Below are 14,729 nucleotides of genomic sequence, written 5' to 3'. Positions count from 1 at the left end.
GCTACAAGTCGTGCCTTATACCTCTCAATTGAGCCATCTGGTCTTCGTTTGATGGTGAACACCCACCTGCACCCTACGGCTTTGACCCCTTCTGGTAGCCTTCCTTTCACCCACGTATTATTTTTCATCAATGCTCTCATCTCTGTAAGCATAGCCTCTTTCCAGTGTGTGTGCTTCATCGCTTCCTCGGCAGTTCGTGGGATCTCCTCTTCCTCATAAAGCGCCGCTTGGAATGCTCGTGCCATCTTACTCAGATTTCCTTGGACAAAGTTTGCAACTCCATATCTACTCTTAGCACCGATTCTGTCAGGAGAATATCTTTTTGGGGGAATGCCTCGGGTACTCCGTGGAGGAAGCACATATCTCCCCGTGTCCCCGTCAACGGTGTTGTTTTCTTCTTCTGCAGTGTTAGTATCAACTACAGTACTTTCTTCAGGGATAGATACGGGGAATACCTGGGATACTGGTCGAGGTCGATCGAGGGATGGTTGAGTAGACTCTGATGGAGAGGCGTGCTCTGCGGCAGTGACCGCAATAGTCTCTGTTGGTTCCTCAATTGAAGGACTTGGAGGTGACACAAACCAACTAGACAGTCCCCATGATTAGTTTCAGGATTTTTCTCCCCTGACTGCTAAGGTGGTGTGGTAAAAGAATTCTGTTTCCAAAAAATTGCAATTTATGGTGGTGATGATTCTTAGTATTCGGATCATAGCATCGATACCCCTTTTGGTTTACCCCGTATCCACAAAGACACATGGAAGCACATGGTGAGAATTTGGTTCTTTCATGTTTGGGTGTATGGACATAGACTGAGCAACCAAAGACTTTTGGTGGCAGCATATAAGGGTTTCGGTATTTTGGCTTTGTTGGGAGAGGATATCAGGGGGGTTTTTTTGTTGAGGATTTTTGTGGGTAGTCGGTTTATGAGGTAAATCGAGGTTGCCACGGCTTCGGGCCAAAGAAAGGTAGCACTTTGGATTCAATCATGAGAGCACGGGTGACTTCGAGAATCGTTCTGTTTTTTCTCTCTGCTACCCCATTTTGTTCGGGTGTATAGGCACAAGAGGTTTGGTGAACAAGGCCTTGTTTTTTAAAGAACTCAGACATGCCATTGTTTACAAAACCCCTCCCATTATCAGATCGAAGGATTTTTATGGTGGTTTGAAACTGAGTCTGGATCATATGAAAAAATAAGCTGAATTTTTCGGCTACTTCAGATTTGTGTTTCAAGAAATAAATCCACGTCATCCTAGTGCAATCATCAATAAAGTTAATAAAATATCTAAAACCCTTTCCCCAGTAACAGGTGCAGGACCCCAAACATCAGCATGCACAAGTTCAAACATAAATTTCATACGAGTATTGAAGGTTTGAAAGATTGTCTGTGCTCTTGGCCAAAACACATGTCTCACAAGAAAAATCTCTAGAATTTTAAAGTTTGGAAATAAAAGCTGAAAATAACCATGGAAAGGGTGTCCTAGTCTTCTGTGCCACAGCCAAGCCTCCTCTCTCTGGATCCTTGAGCCAGCATTGCACTGCCATGTTGAGCTACCCCATCCACGTAGTAGAGTCCCTGTTCTCAGTGCCACGCCCAACGATCTTCCTCGTCCGAATATCCTGTAAAATGCAACAATTTGGGTGCATTAGTAGAGTACAATTCAGTTCCCGTGTGACATGGCTCACTGACATTAATCTTTGAGATAAACTTGGCACAAATAGACAATTTGACAAACGAAGATTTGGGGAAATTTCTATTGTTCCGGCCCCTGCCACTTTAATTAACTCCCCATTCGCAGTTCGAATATATGTCTTAGTGACCTCACTGAAGTCGCTAAAGTCCGTTTTTACCGGAGTCATAGTATCTGTGGCTCCACAATCAAAGATCCATCCCCGTGTATCAATTTACCCATATTTTGCACGTTGAATGCAACGGAAATTTTCATAAGAGGTGCAAAACGATTTGGGTTTTAATTTGGTCAATATGTGGGTATATTCGGATTTCAGGAAAGCTGTGGGTGATTTATCATAATATGAGGAGTTTAGGGGTCGATTTGAAGTAGTGGGTTATTTGTGTGGTTACAGAAACTGGAGGGCTTAATTGTAAAAAAGGAAAAGTATTAGGGTTTGGTGTAAGACCAAACCCTTACCTCCATCCATTGCGCCGCTGCTCCATTTCTGCGACTCCGTCGCTCCTCCGGCTCTTGCCACAAAATTCCCGACCCAACCCCTCCGCCGCCGCCGCTGTTGCTGCCACCGTGGGTTCCGGGAGAGAGTTATTCGCCTGATTTCTCCTCCAATCGATTCTCCCCTGTTCTGAACTTGGGGGTTTTGCCGCTGCTCACCTCAGCGACTCTGACGGCGGCGAATTTCGCCTGAGTTCGTGCCTTTTGCTTCTCATCCCACCACTCCGGATAACCCACACGGAGGAAGCAAGTTTCCCTCGGTGTTTTTCTTCCCACAGTGGGAACACCATAGCTTGCTCTTGTCCGTTTTTCCTCCGGAATGGTGTGTAGCTCCAGCAGGTGGCGGCGCTCCGCGGTGGTTCGGTACTCCTCGGTTCGGTCGATCTCTCTGCGCCCCGAATCCATAGCCTATTTCCCCGATGATGCATCGGCGCTCCCTACGCCAGTGGAGTCTCCGGAGGGTGGAGAGGATGCCGTGGCATGATTCTTTGTCGAGCCGCCTCCTTCTTCACCCATCCGTAGGCTTCTTCGACTGAGGGTAAGGTTGCTCCTTCAGAATCTCCCGACGGATATGGTCGTATTCTTGGTTTAATCCAGTGAGGAATTTGATGAGCCGTTTTTTCGCTCGTGTGTTGTCGGAATTCCCCGATCCCCTTATCGCAGCATGTCACGGGTGGTTTCTGACTTCGATCAATTGTCACCCACAATCCGTGGATCCGACGGTAATACGTCTCGAGATCAAGATTTCCTTGTCTCATGTATATTATCTTGTCTTCCAGGTCGTAGATTGATAAGGATCCGCCTTGCTCTCGAAGGTGATTGCGAGATTGTCCCACAGGCTTTAGTTGTTTGATGATGAGTAAAATCGGCGATAATATCATTTTCGATATTATTGACGATCCAAGAGAAAACAATCAAGTCGATTTCCTCCCATTCCCGGTACCCCTTGCTGTTTGGCTCCGGTGGTTTGTCGTAGATGTGGGAGTATCCCCCCCTGCTTCCAATCTCGACTTTCATCAGTCGAGCCCACAACGGGTAATTTTTCCCGTTCAATTTGAACGCCACGGTAACACCCTTGTTTGTCCTCAACTTTGAGGATTCTCCTGTTGGCTTGTTGTCTGTATCTGTCATCTTTGGATTGGTTTCTTTTTGGCTGAATTGATCTATGGTTTGGTTTTGGTATAAGGGCCGAGAGTTTGGGTATCACTCGGCTATGATGAGAATTCTCTGAGCCAGAATTCTTCCTGCTCTGATACCATGAAGAAACAATTAGGGATCGAAAAATGGTATAATATTATTGCTTGAATGATATGTGCAGAGATTACATTCTTATAGGTAAGATTACAATTTTCATATGGTAATTACAATCTCCTAATTTTGGAATATGATCAGTTTGAGATCAATTAGAAATCAATCACATTAACTCCTTGATTTCTTTCCAACAACCAGAAAATAGCTTTTTAATTTTTTTATTTTTCTATTAATAATTGATAGTATTTCGGGTACATTTGAATTTTCATTGAATACTACTATGAATAAAAAATTAGTGCAAATCATGTAATCACATTAGAATAACTTTGATTTGTGGTATGACACTAATTTTGATGGATGAAAATGAAAATATGAACTATTTTTCATAGACGGAGGAAGTATAAAAAATGAAGTGGCTCGGTCATGGGTTGGGCTTCTAATCATTCTGTCGAAGTTTTTCTATCGGTCGGTGGTAGATTGCAAGGTAATAATGCTTGTCTGTGGTAACTAAACAAGATGAGTAATTACTGCTCAAATAATTAAATACATGGATAACTAGAAATCCATGTTGAGATTTAATCAAAAATAACAAAAAAGTATTCGAACTCTCGCTTTGGCCGAGTGGCTAAGGCACACACCTTAACCACTCTGCCAAAGCGTCTTTGATGCGTATTTGTATCGTTACAATAAACATAAACAATTATATTGTAGAAGGTTTATTTAATTTTACAAAATTGGAATTAATATATTTACAAAAGCTATTTAATTAAGATTAAAAATGGTCAGAAGAGTTGAACACCCCTAACTCACCAATTATGTAACTCATCTTATTCCTTTTTAACATTTCGAATGCCAATTTATTGTATCTGTGATTGGAGCCTTGAATTAATCCCAGAAATTTAATAAGACTTTTAGCAGAAGACATAAAAATGATGCAGAATAAGAGCGAGGGGGTGTTTTGGCTACATTTATTTTAAAGTACTTATAACTTACAATTATTTGTGAGATGTTTCAAAGAATTTTACCTCTTCAACATGTTTGGATAATTGAATTATAAGCTTTTGTCATTTAAATTTCAATTCAAGACATATTTCATTAATTTTCGTTTCGTAGTACTTAAAAAAGAGGGATTTCATTGACTGGAAATTTATTCCGATCTGAATGCTTCTGAATTGATAATAATCGTTGTTACAAGATTATGAAATTTATATATACAGCCTATAAACTATTTAGAAACTAATTTTTATTACGAACTTCTTAAAAGGATATAAATATTTTTAGAATTATAGTTAGTGGTGGATGGGGAGGGTGCGGCTGCCCTCCAACCGTAGAGCCTAAAAAGTCCCCTTGAGTTGAGTTAAAAATAACATTATCGCCCCCTTCAATACATGTAATATAAAATTAGTAGCCTAAGGCCTCGTTTGATTGGCCACATAGGGTTGGGTGAGATAGGGTTTTTTTATATGGTTTTGCATGATATGTGTGATAGGCCTTATCTGAGTATGATGTTTGATAGCCCTGATATTGTTTTTAGGGTTTCTTTTATTGTCTTTGATTAGGCAATAGAAAATGTATGATAAGATGTTAAATAGTCTGTTTTGTCCTCATAATTTTACTCAATACCCCATTTTGTCCTTGCAGCCCTAAATAGAGTGTATTCAAGTTTCCGCCCAAATCATTCCCGCGCCTCGCCGAGAACCACGTTGGTGACGAACGACCTCGCAGATATATCAGGCAAAAGGCATTCGAACTACTTAATTCCCATCGTCATTCGCCCTAATTTTCATATCGACAGGTATGCATTCCTTCGAACCACTTAATTTACAATGATTAACCAAGTTGATTGCTGTGAATGTATGAAATCTGGGTTCATTTGGCCTTCGTTGGAATTTATTGCTGTAAAACTGTATGAAATCTGGGTTCATTTGAGCGGTGTTTATACTTTCTCCAATGTTGGTGTTTGATTTTTTGGTATGTTGGTGTTTGAGCGATTGTATAGGATTTATAGTGCATTGTTGCTTCTGCCTCTTGGTAGATTTTGGGTGTTATGGCCTCTCAACACCATGAAGTTAGCGAGAACGAAGGAAGTCCAGAGGGTAATGTTGTTCTTGATTCATGTAATCGTTTACTATGGTATGTATACTAAAAAATTCGAGATTCATCAGTTGTTTCGCGCAATAGGTAGCAACGACTTCTATCCGAATAGGAACTCAAAAGCTGACAGGTCTAGACGCATATGGTCGGTCCGTGAAGAAGAGATCCTAATGGCAACTCTAAAGGAGTTGGCAGCTAATGGATGGAAATCCGACAATGGGTTTCGCTCTGGTTACCTGGTACGCGCGAGGGAGGCGATTAAGCGTGAATTTCCAAATACCGATATCCTCCCATACCCGCACATCTACTCCAAAATAACTACTAGGAAGAGGAGTTATGGATCACTAAAGATGATGCTAAACCACAGTGGCATTGGCTTCAATTCGGATGGTACATACGAATTGAAGCCGATGATGAACAGTGGGCACTTTTTTGCAAGGTATGTATAGTTGTATTTGATATTTGGTTTGCAAAATGGTTTTTTTCCCTGCGTGCCTACTGCTTAGGATTCATAACATTGAATTGATCATTGCTTATATAAATCTTCATTTTATAGCAAGGTCCGTAATGTGCTATTTGCTTTGGGGTTTGGAAAATGGTTTTTTTTTTCTCTATGCGTGCCTACTGCTGGAGTGATCAGTGCGTTTATAAATCTTGATATGTTTGCTTTGGATGTTTGTACCCAGAAAGAAAGACATGCGAAGTACATGAGGAACAAATCGTGGCCTCAATACGAAGACTGGAAGGAGGTGTTTGGTCAGGACCGTGCGGATGGTGAACGTGGTATAGACGTGTCTGCTGCTGCGGGTACAATATACGGCCAACAAAATGAAGTTCCAGTCGATGAGGCCATTTCCCCCCACATGACGTTTGCAGAGCTATTTCCTGACGAGCCAATCCCGGACGGGATCCTTCCAGACATGATAGACGACAGCCAATCTGTAACAGAGGGTGGAGTGTCTGGATCTGGTGCTGGTGTTGATGTCGGGACAGTTTCAGGGGGGCGGGGGTGCGTCAACCACATGCCGTGGGGGCTGCATCTGGGTCGGGGTCCGGTCCAGAACAAAAACTAACTAAGAAGGTGATGAAGAAGCGAAAGGTCGAAGACAGGATGGACGGCGTGCTAACGCTCATGGGACAGCTTCACAGCGATACTAATGATCGTTTGACCGAGATTTCGAAGAGAATAGGATACGAGTTCGATCTAAGCAACAAGCGGGCTGAGGTCTTTGACCAACTGAAAGGTCTACCCGGCTTATCTCTTAAGCTACAATTCTATGTGAGTAAGAAGCTGGTCAAAGAACCCGAGCTACTTGACCTGTTTCGGGGGTTGCCGGAAACTGCTCGTGCAGCTTTTGTCTTCGACCTATTGGAATCCGACAACATGTTGCAAGGCTGATCTTGGTGACGAAATGGTTGGTAATGTTTTTTTGCTTTCATGGTGCAGCAGTTGGTGGTTTTGTTTCGGGCAGCAGTAGCATTTGGGAACTCTTGTGTATGGCCCTGCTTTTGTATGCATTTTTTGTTATTTTGTGATCTTTACCTGAATATGAAACTTTGTTATGCATAGTTTTTGATGGAACCTTATTTCATAATGTTAGCTTCTTTGTTAATGTCTGCTTAGTAGTGTTCCGATTAAGTGGTTCATGTACACACATGAGGCTTCCCAGTACACACCCAAAGATTAGATAAACTAAAAGACTTCATATTAAATAAGTTGAACCATTCCTACCACAAAACTAGTCATTTCCATAGACCTACAAAACAAAAGGTTGCGACACATGGTTGGCGCCTCAGGGCACCATAACCTTATTTCGGGGAAGGACTCCAAGAAGCGCACGACTCTCCATCGGGTGGCGACAAGTTGACCATTTTTTCAGTGTTATACACAATAGGCAATGAGGTACTGGGACGCGCATGGAAGCTTGGTTTGTCTGCTTCAAAGAGCTTACGCCGAACAAACGTTGAGGAGACCGGCATCGGTGATGTCGCTTCGTCAGAGATTGCGGGTGAATCAATTAGCCGGTTTTGCATTGGCGCCTCCGGGACGTCGGAGTCAGAAAGCACTATGACCTCCGCACTGTTGTCTGAAATTGTAATCACCTCATCGGGGATTTCAACCTTGACGTCGTACGGGCCAAAGAAACTCGCAAGAAGGCTGAAATCTGGCTCGTCACGATAGTAATACTCCGCCGCCGAAGCATCCCTCTACCATGCAAGGTTACGCAAACAGAGTGCATTATATTTAATGAATGGATGCGCGTTCATGATTTCCTATTAAAAAGCACACATTTTCTGGACTTAGGAAAAAAACACACGTGCTTCTACGAACCTTGAATATAAACTTCCACGTCTCATCCATTGCGGCCACTATTCGGTCTTGAGTATTCCACTGGACACCGTTAGTCTTGACCAATTTTTTAAAACGCACGAACCTAGCCTTCAATAATTTAACACGCACTGATATATCGTCGGTTGTAAGATCCAATCCAAAAGGATGATTGATCACATCACGGACATTGCGGAGCACCTCGGCCGGCACATTGCCATCTTCCCATTCACGTCCGGTCCTCAGAGTGATCAGCGTCGAAAGGAGCATGGCATCCATCTCTTGGGTCCACTTACCCCTATAGAAGAACATTGCTTGTGGAGGTATTTTCAAGCTCATTGTGTAAATAGAAATCTGGCTCGTGACGATGGCTGGGCAAATTGTTGTAGATGATATTTGTCACAAAGGGGGGCACCCTTTTCTACCGAAGGAATTTATGAATTGTGGTTGAGCAATAAATATTGTCTATCTTACCTAGCTTTGATTGGAAATGATGTTGGCAGGTAGTAGATATATTAATTCCACAAATATACACTTTGACCACAACCCTGTATATAGATAACAAAAACAATCAAGCATTATAACGAAGATTTAAGGAAGCATTACAATCTGTATATGTACCTTAAACCATTTCCACCTACGCTCAGGGCAATCTTCATCTATGGGGGTGGGATTCACCAAAAAAATACTATGTAGTGTGAGAATACCACGGAGTACAATGTGTATGTACTTTGACACAGTCTGAGACGACCACATGAAATTATGCTCAACGATGCGAGATTTCTTGTGATGTGCTAGCACACAAAGGAACATGGCTACTTGTTCTTCCACACTGACTAGTCTTTGATCAATTAATCCTACCCGGTCCCGGAGAATGCGACATAGACGCCCAAAGGTGTTCCTATCCATCCGTAAATTATCTACGCATGCCCTATCTGTTACACGCACTAGTCTATCCAGCTGACGTACATGAGCCGGAATAGAATCTAAAACCAATGACTGATTTAGACGATTCCAACGTTTACGCTTGCAGTTTTTAGGGCAAATCAATGATATCATCAAAGAGATCAGCAGCAGGTTAATTTGATAGTTGCGTATAACCTCTTCAAGCAAAATCAACACGGTCGTCATGTCATTTTGTGTATATGAAACCTGATCAAGCCGTTCATAATAGACAATGCAAACTTCAATTCGAGTTTTCAGATTCCTAGTATAAACTTACACAGCGAAGGCAATCGTTTGAAACCTTATACCTACCACTTATTTCTATCACAACAACCTATACTACAAGCATCAACTAGAAGGTGCATATACCAAAAAAATTACCAATTCGTATTACGTTCAATCCATATCACAGAAAAGATGGAAACATACACATTCAGATCTATTCAAATGCGTAAACAATGGTGCGCTATGGAATTCACATACCTCACCGAAATCCCCTCCATTATCCATTGACCGCCGGTTACACTATCGAAAAAAGTTTGCTGCGCGATTCCGATGAAAATAACAAACACACCAATTCAATGTTTGCAATAAAGGGTCAATTATGCAATTAATGAACAACTGAATCGAAATTCTTACCAATTAGTCGTCTGAATTCGAGCCTCACCACAAATCGAGAGCACGCTGAACTTCAATTCGAACAACCCCTATTTTATAGCCTATAATCCCATAACACCACATACAATCGGCAATATGCGGGGTCTTTTAGACAATCCGACAATCGGGAATGACGGCATAAGGCGTATCGGAGCCGATAAGCCTGATACGCATACCCCTAAAAACTGTGTTCGTATCTTAATGCGGCTCGGGTTAGTGGTTGTATCCCAGGTCGTTGTGCAACACTGTCAGGGCAATCAAACTCTAGACAAGCCCAAGATAAGAGTGCTTATCTCACCCTATCGGGCCAATCAAGCGAGCCCTAATAATTAAGCTATTAGTCTTTTTTAACAAAGAGGTCTATGGTCCAACAAACATAGTTTTTCTTTTCTTTATCTATTTATTCTCTCTTTATTTATCAATTAATATTATTTCTTATTATCAAAATTAATCCTTAAAATATTTTATAAAATATATATTTTAACTAATTTACATAATTCATATTGTAGGGTAGTGATAAAATGCAAACGACATCTTTCCTACAAACTCTAAACTGTGATCTTGTCACGACCGCGCCTTGCTAAGGATAGCATTGCTCGGTGAATCATGATTAGGCGAGGAAATTTAGAAGATGGGATAGAAAGGGGATGAAAGAATTAACAATAAGACACACTAATACTTCTTCATAAGATAAAGGAGGTTCACAAGACAACGAAAGATCTTGAAGATTAAAAGAGTGTTTATCACGGGTCACTCGTTACTGATCATTTTTCCTATGACCCATCTAGTACAAAATACTACAACAATGCACAGCTGAAGGAGTTGTAACCAAATGGTCATATGTATGAAGACGTATCCCACGAAAATCCTACAAAAGAGATGAGACGACCACCAACTCCACCCAGCCACCATTTCATCACTGTTCAACCTGCACATTTAGAAATACATGCAGGGCTGAGTACGGGGTACTCAGTGAACACATTGTCGAAAGTTATACATATATAAAAAAGTTATCATTATCATGCCACCACAGTAACACACGGGGGTTTTTCTTAAAGGCCCGAGCTTACTAAGTTCATTTTCATAAAGTTCATCTAATCCGCCATATCTGATGGTTCATTGTGTGTCGGGAAGGTGGTCACCTTCCACGATCACATTGACCGGCCAACCCTTACGATGATTCACGGTCTATTCCTTTGTGTACACTAACTCGAATTGGATCTTGGTCCTATTGGAGTCCGAATTCGATTTATTCATTCATTTGGCATCGCCAAACAGATAGGCATCATAAAACAAATAATTTATGGCACGATAACATTTGAAAAAAAAAAGTAAGTGCGATTTTATCAAACAAAAATCATCTCATATATACTTGATAATTTTATCCACACTTAATGTGTTGGATATAAAGCCCACCTCGATGCTTTCCAAAAAGTACTACTTCTCTACTCAAGCTCAGCTTCGAAAGCAAACTCCTTGTACATACCCTTCTTGAAAGAGGGTATTGATTCAATTAGTTTTATGAATATATATAAGTTTGATTCAATTAGTTTTATGAATATATATAAGTTGCATGACATGACTTGATCCTACATGAGAAAATGCATCCTATGTTTGAGGTTCGGTCAAGATAGTTCTATTCCATCAAAACTTACGGCTCTTAACTTTAAGAGTAAATAAACATAAAATTATCATTTGGTTACTCCCAAAAATTAAAATAGTTTACGAACAACAATAAATCATTAAATCTAACATATCAAATATTTCCTTAGAACTTATTCTAAAAAATATATAAAAAGGCCCAAGCATCTTCAAATAAAGGAGTCCGATACTAATTCGAAAGGATCCAATAATTTCTCTTGTCTTCTTTAAATTGGTCCATAACAAGGAAAAAGAACCCTCACTTAATAAAATAATTACTTGGCCAAACACAAAAATTAAAAGTGAAACCATACAAAACAAAACAAAATAAAACAAAAGAGTGCGCCTCCTTCCTCAACTCACACTCCCCCTCTCTCCCCCGTCGTTCCTCTCGGCCAGTCGTGGCGTCGCCGGCGAGCAACGTCGGTCGTGCTCTACCCCTCTCTCGGTTCTCAACTCTCTCTTCCATCAAAACCCAGTTCACTTCCTATCTTTCTCTCTCTCCGCCACGCCGTCCGCCATCACCAACGTCGCCGCTGTCCTAAAAAATCAGGTACGTTTTCTTTACTTCACATACCACTTCATACTTTAACACACGTTTGAACCCACACACAAACTAATATTCTCCTTCATTCTTGGTCAAAAACTTGAGTCGGGCTGCCGTTGGCTTCCCGGCGTGCTCGAGACCAGCCGCCGTCGGCACAACGGCTGTAGGGCAGTGGAGGCAGGGGTTCGTCGTGGCGGAGAAAGGTGCATGGGTTTACATGGTAAAGAGAATATTATAGGGAAGAAAGGTGCATGGGTTTACATGGTTAAAACTTGATTCATATGTGGAGGTGTAACATCCAAAGGTTATGGACTTTTCGAGGCAAGTTGGCTAATCAATCATTCACAATATCATAAATGACAAGAATATTACATCTTGTCGCTTAAAAAAACGTGAGCTGTCGTTTGATAAGTGTGCTTGATGTGATATGATTTCGTCGATCGTCTCGTCTTGATTTAACATGATTCTTATCCTTTCGTGTAGGTATCGGGGTTCAAGGCGTGACTATTCAGCAAGATTCGAAGAGCATGGGGAATATTTTTATTTTTATTTTTACTCTAATGTTTAACTCGATGTAGAACGTGTACGAACTGTTATTTGAAGCCCGGTCTTAAAAAACGGACAATAAGAATATTAAATATTGTAATAACACTATTTTCATTCATCACTCAAAAATATACTCCCTCCGTCCCATGTTACTTGAGGCGTTTCTTTTCGGCACAAGATTTAAGAAAGTTGTGTTTAATGAGTTAAATAAAGTAAAATAAAGTAGAAGAGAGAATAAATTAAGAGAGATGAGAGAAAGTAAAGTAAATAAATAATAAAGTAGGTGTGATTATAGGTTTTGTTTTTAGTCAAAAAGAGAAATGACTCAAGTAACTCGGGACAACGCAAAAAAGAATACGACTCAAGTAACTTGGGACGGAGGGAGTACTTCACAACGTTTGATCATACCGAGAAGTAAAAGAAGTTAGGTGCGAAACTAATACTCCAAAAAGTCTTAGGGAATAAAAAGGGCGGTTTCCAAAAGTCTTAGGGAATAAAAAGGGCGGGTGTTACAGATCTAAATCGTTAAATTTCAAGATTTGACATCAACATATGACAAATAAACATTTTCTGTTGACGTTATTTGTCATCTGTTGACGTCAAATCTTGAAATCTTACGATCTAGATCATAGTTTAGAATTTGTACAATATATAGAGTTTGCATTTAGTTACATCCTCATATTATATGTGTTATTTATTTTGAAAAACCTAGCTAATCATTTAGACTAGTAAATATAATTGTATAGTGAATAAACAATATTGTATTTAAAAGGTGTTTCTCTGTATTATTTCTTTTACAAACCTATGATTATGAAATCCTTAATTTCTTAAAATATAATGAAGATTTTTAATAAAAATGTATTCAAACATCTTTCAAAATCAACTAATTGTATAACAATTTTGGATTTTTTATATGAAGGTGTTTCTCTCGCTTATTATTTTTCTTACAAACCTCATCATGATTCAAAACATGACTTGTTCATAACTAAAATTCTTAATTTCTTGTAATGTAATGAGTGAAAATGGATATATATGTATTTGGACATTTTTCAAAATCAACTAATTATAACATAATAATTTATCCAATCATTTAATTTATATTCAAATTAGCATAATTTTTCGTTGAATTATATTTATATGCAATGCATGTTTATATTTTTTATGGCTATTTGAATATTAATATACTAATATTCCGCCTCATACGCTATTATTATTTGAATATGGATATATAAATTTATTGTTAAAAATATACTTATTTAATTATTAAATATTCATTTCGTCCCCTCCATTTTCTGGTTGCACTGATTATAGTTATTAACTATGAACCCCTCTCGATTATAAATACCAATTTTTTTCTTATGCAAAAGCTTCATACAAATTCATTCATTTCAGACATTCATGCTACTCCATTAGCTTTGCATTATTAAATGAATTGCGTAATTCATGTGTGAGAGAATCTACCAAACGAAAGTAAAAATTCTACTCGAAATTTTGAATTACTGTATGATTATTCACTTATTATGGTTATTTTGCAAATACAAAATTTGGGACAATGATGGTGGAAGTCATGATATCGTGGTATAAAAGGTAAAGCAGGCGGCTTAGTTGATGATTTATGGTAACTTGATACTGTTTCCCTTCATCATTACGATCTATTATAACGATTTATAATTAGCCCAATCTTATATTCCAATTCAACCCCAACGATCTTCCTTCAATAACACGAATTAATGCTTTTGGACCACTACTACTTTTACATTTTTTTCAGTAATTAACATTATTTTTCATGTTTCTTTTTTATTTTAGTTTTATATATTTCAATTGAATTGTATACATATTATCACTTTTTTATCATATTTATATTAGGATATATACAACTATTTTTATTAGATAAGAAAAGGAAAATAGGGCTGATAATTTCAAAATTTAATACCCCTCAGTCCCACCACAAGTGATCAACTTTTCATTTTGAGTTGTCTCATCACAAGTGATCAATTTCATTTTTAGCTAAAAACAAAACATCAACAATCTCTTACTTTATTCCTTCTCTCTTACTTTATTCTCTCTTTATCTCTCTTACTTTTTTCTCTCTCATACTTTACTCTCTCCACTTTAACTCAATACATATCATTTTCTTAATTCCCGTGTCCAAAAGAAATCCATCACTTGTAATGGGACAGAGGGAGTAATTATTTTCTTGAATTCATTTTTTCAAATAAATATTATTAATTATAATTGTTATATAATGATAGTATAATTTATTTTTACAATATATAAAACTAAAATAACTAATATAATACTGAAGCATAATATAGAACGGATGTGTACTTTAAGAGAAAAATAACAAAATCAATGCTATCATAAAAAAAAACATGACATGTACACAAGAGGGAAAATGGAGCTGACACATGAAGTGGAGAAGAAAACTCTTTATCTGGAAAGATGAACTCCTTGCTCTTGGGAACCTATACATTGCCTTGAATCAAATCGAGCTGGGGGAAAACACGAGAGATGGGAGAGTGTGGTCGTTTCATAA

General features: G+C 39.0%; 1 long non-coding RNA gene across 1 annotated transcript; it reads left to right on the top strand.

Moving 5' to 3' along the window:
• The first annotated feature begins 11,264 nt into the window (after positions 1-11,264).
• LOC121788545 lies at positions 11,265-12,285 on the top strand. Its single transcript, XR_006047867.1, has 2 exons — positions 11,265-12,039; positions 12,131-12,285. It is a non-coding gene; the product is annotated as an uncharacterized LOC121788545 (long non-coding RNA).
• The last annotated feature ends 2,444 nt before the right edge of the window (positions 12,286-14,729 follow it).

Source organism: Salvia splendens, unplaced genomic scaffold, assembly GCF_004379255.2.
Source record: "Salvia splendens isolate huo1 unplaced genomic scaffold, SspV2 ctg1071, whole genome shotgun sequence".
NCBI classification, from domain to species: domain Eukaryota; kingdom Viridiplantae; phylum Streptophyta; class Magnoliopsida; order Lamiales; family Lamiaceae; genus Salvia; species Salvia splendens.
This window is presented reverse-complemented; position numbering and strand designations above follow the sequence as displayed.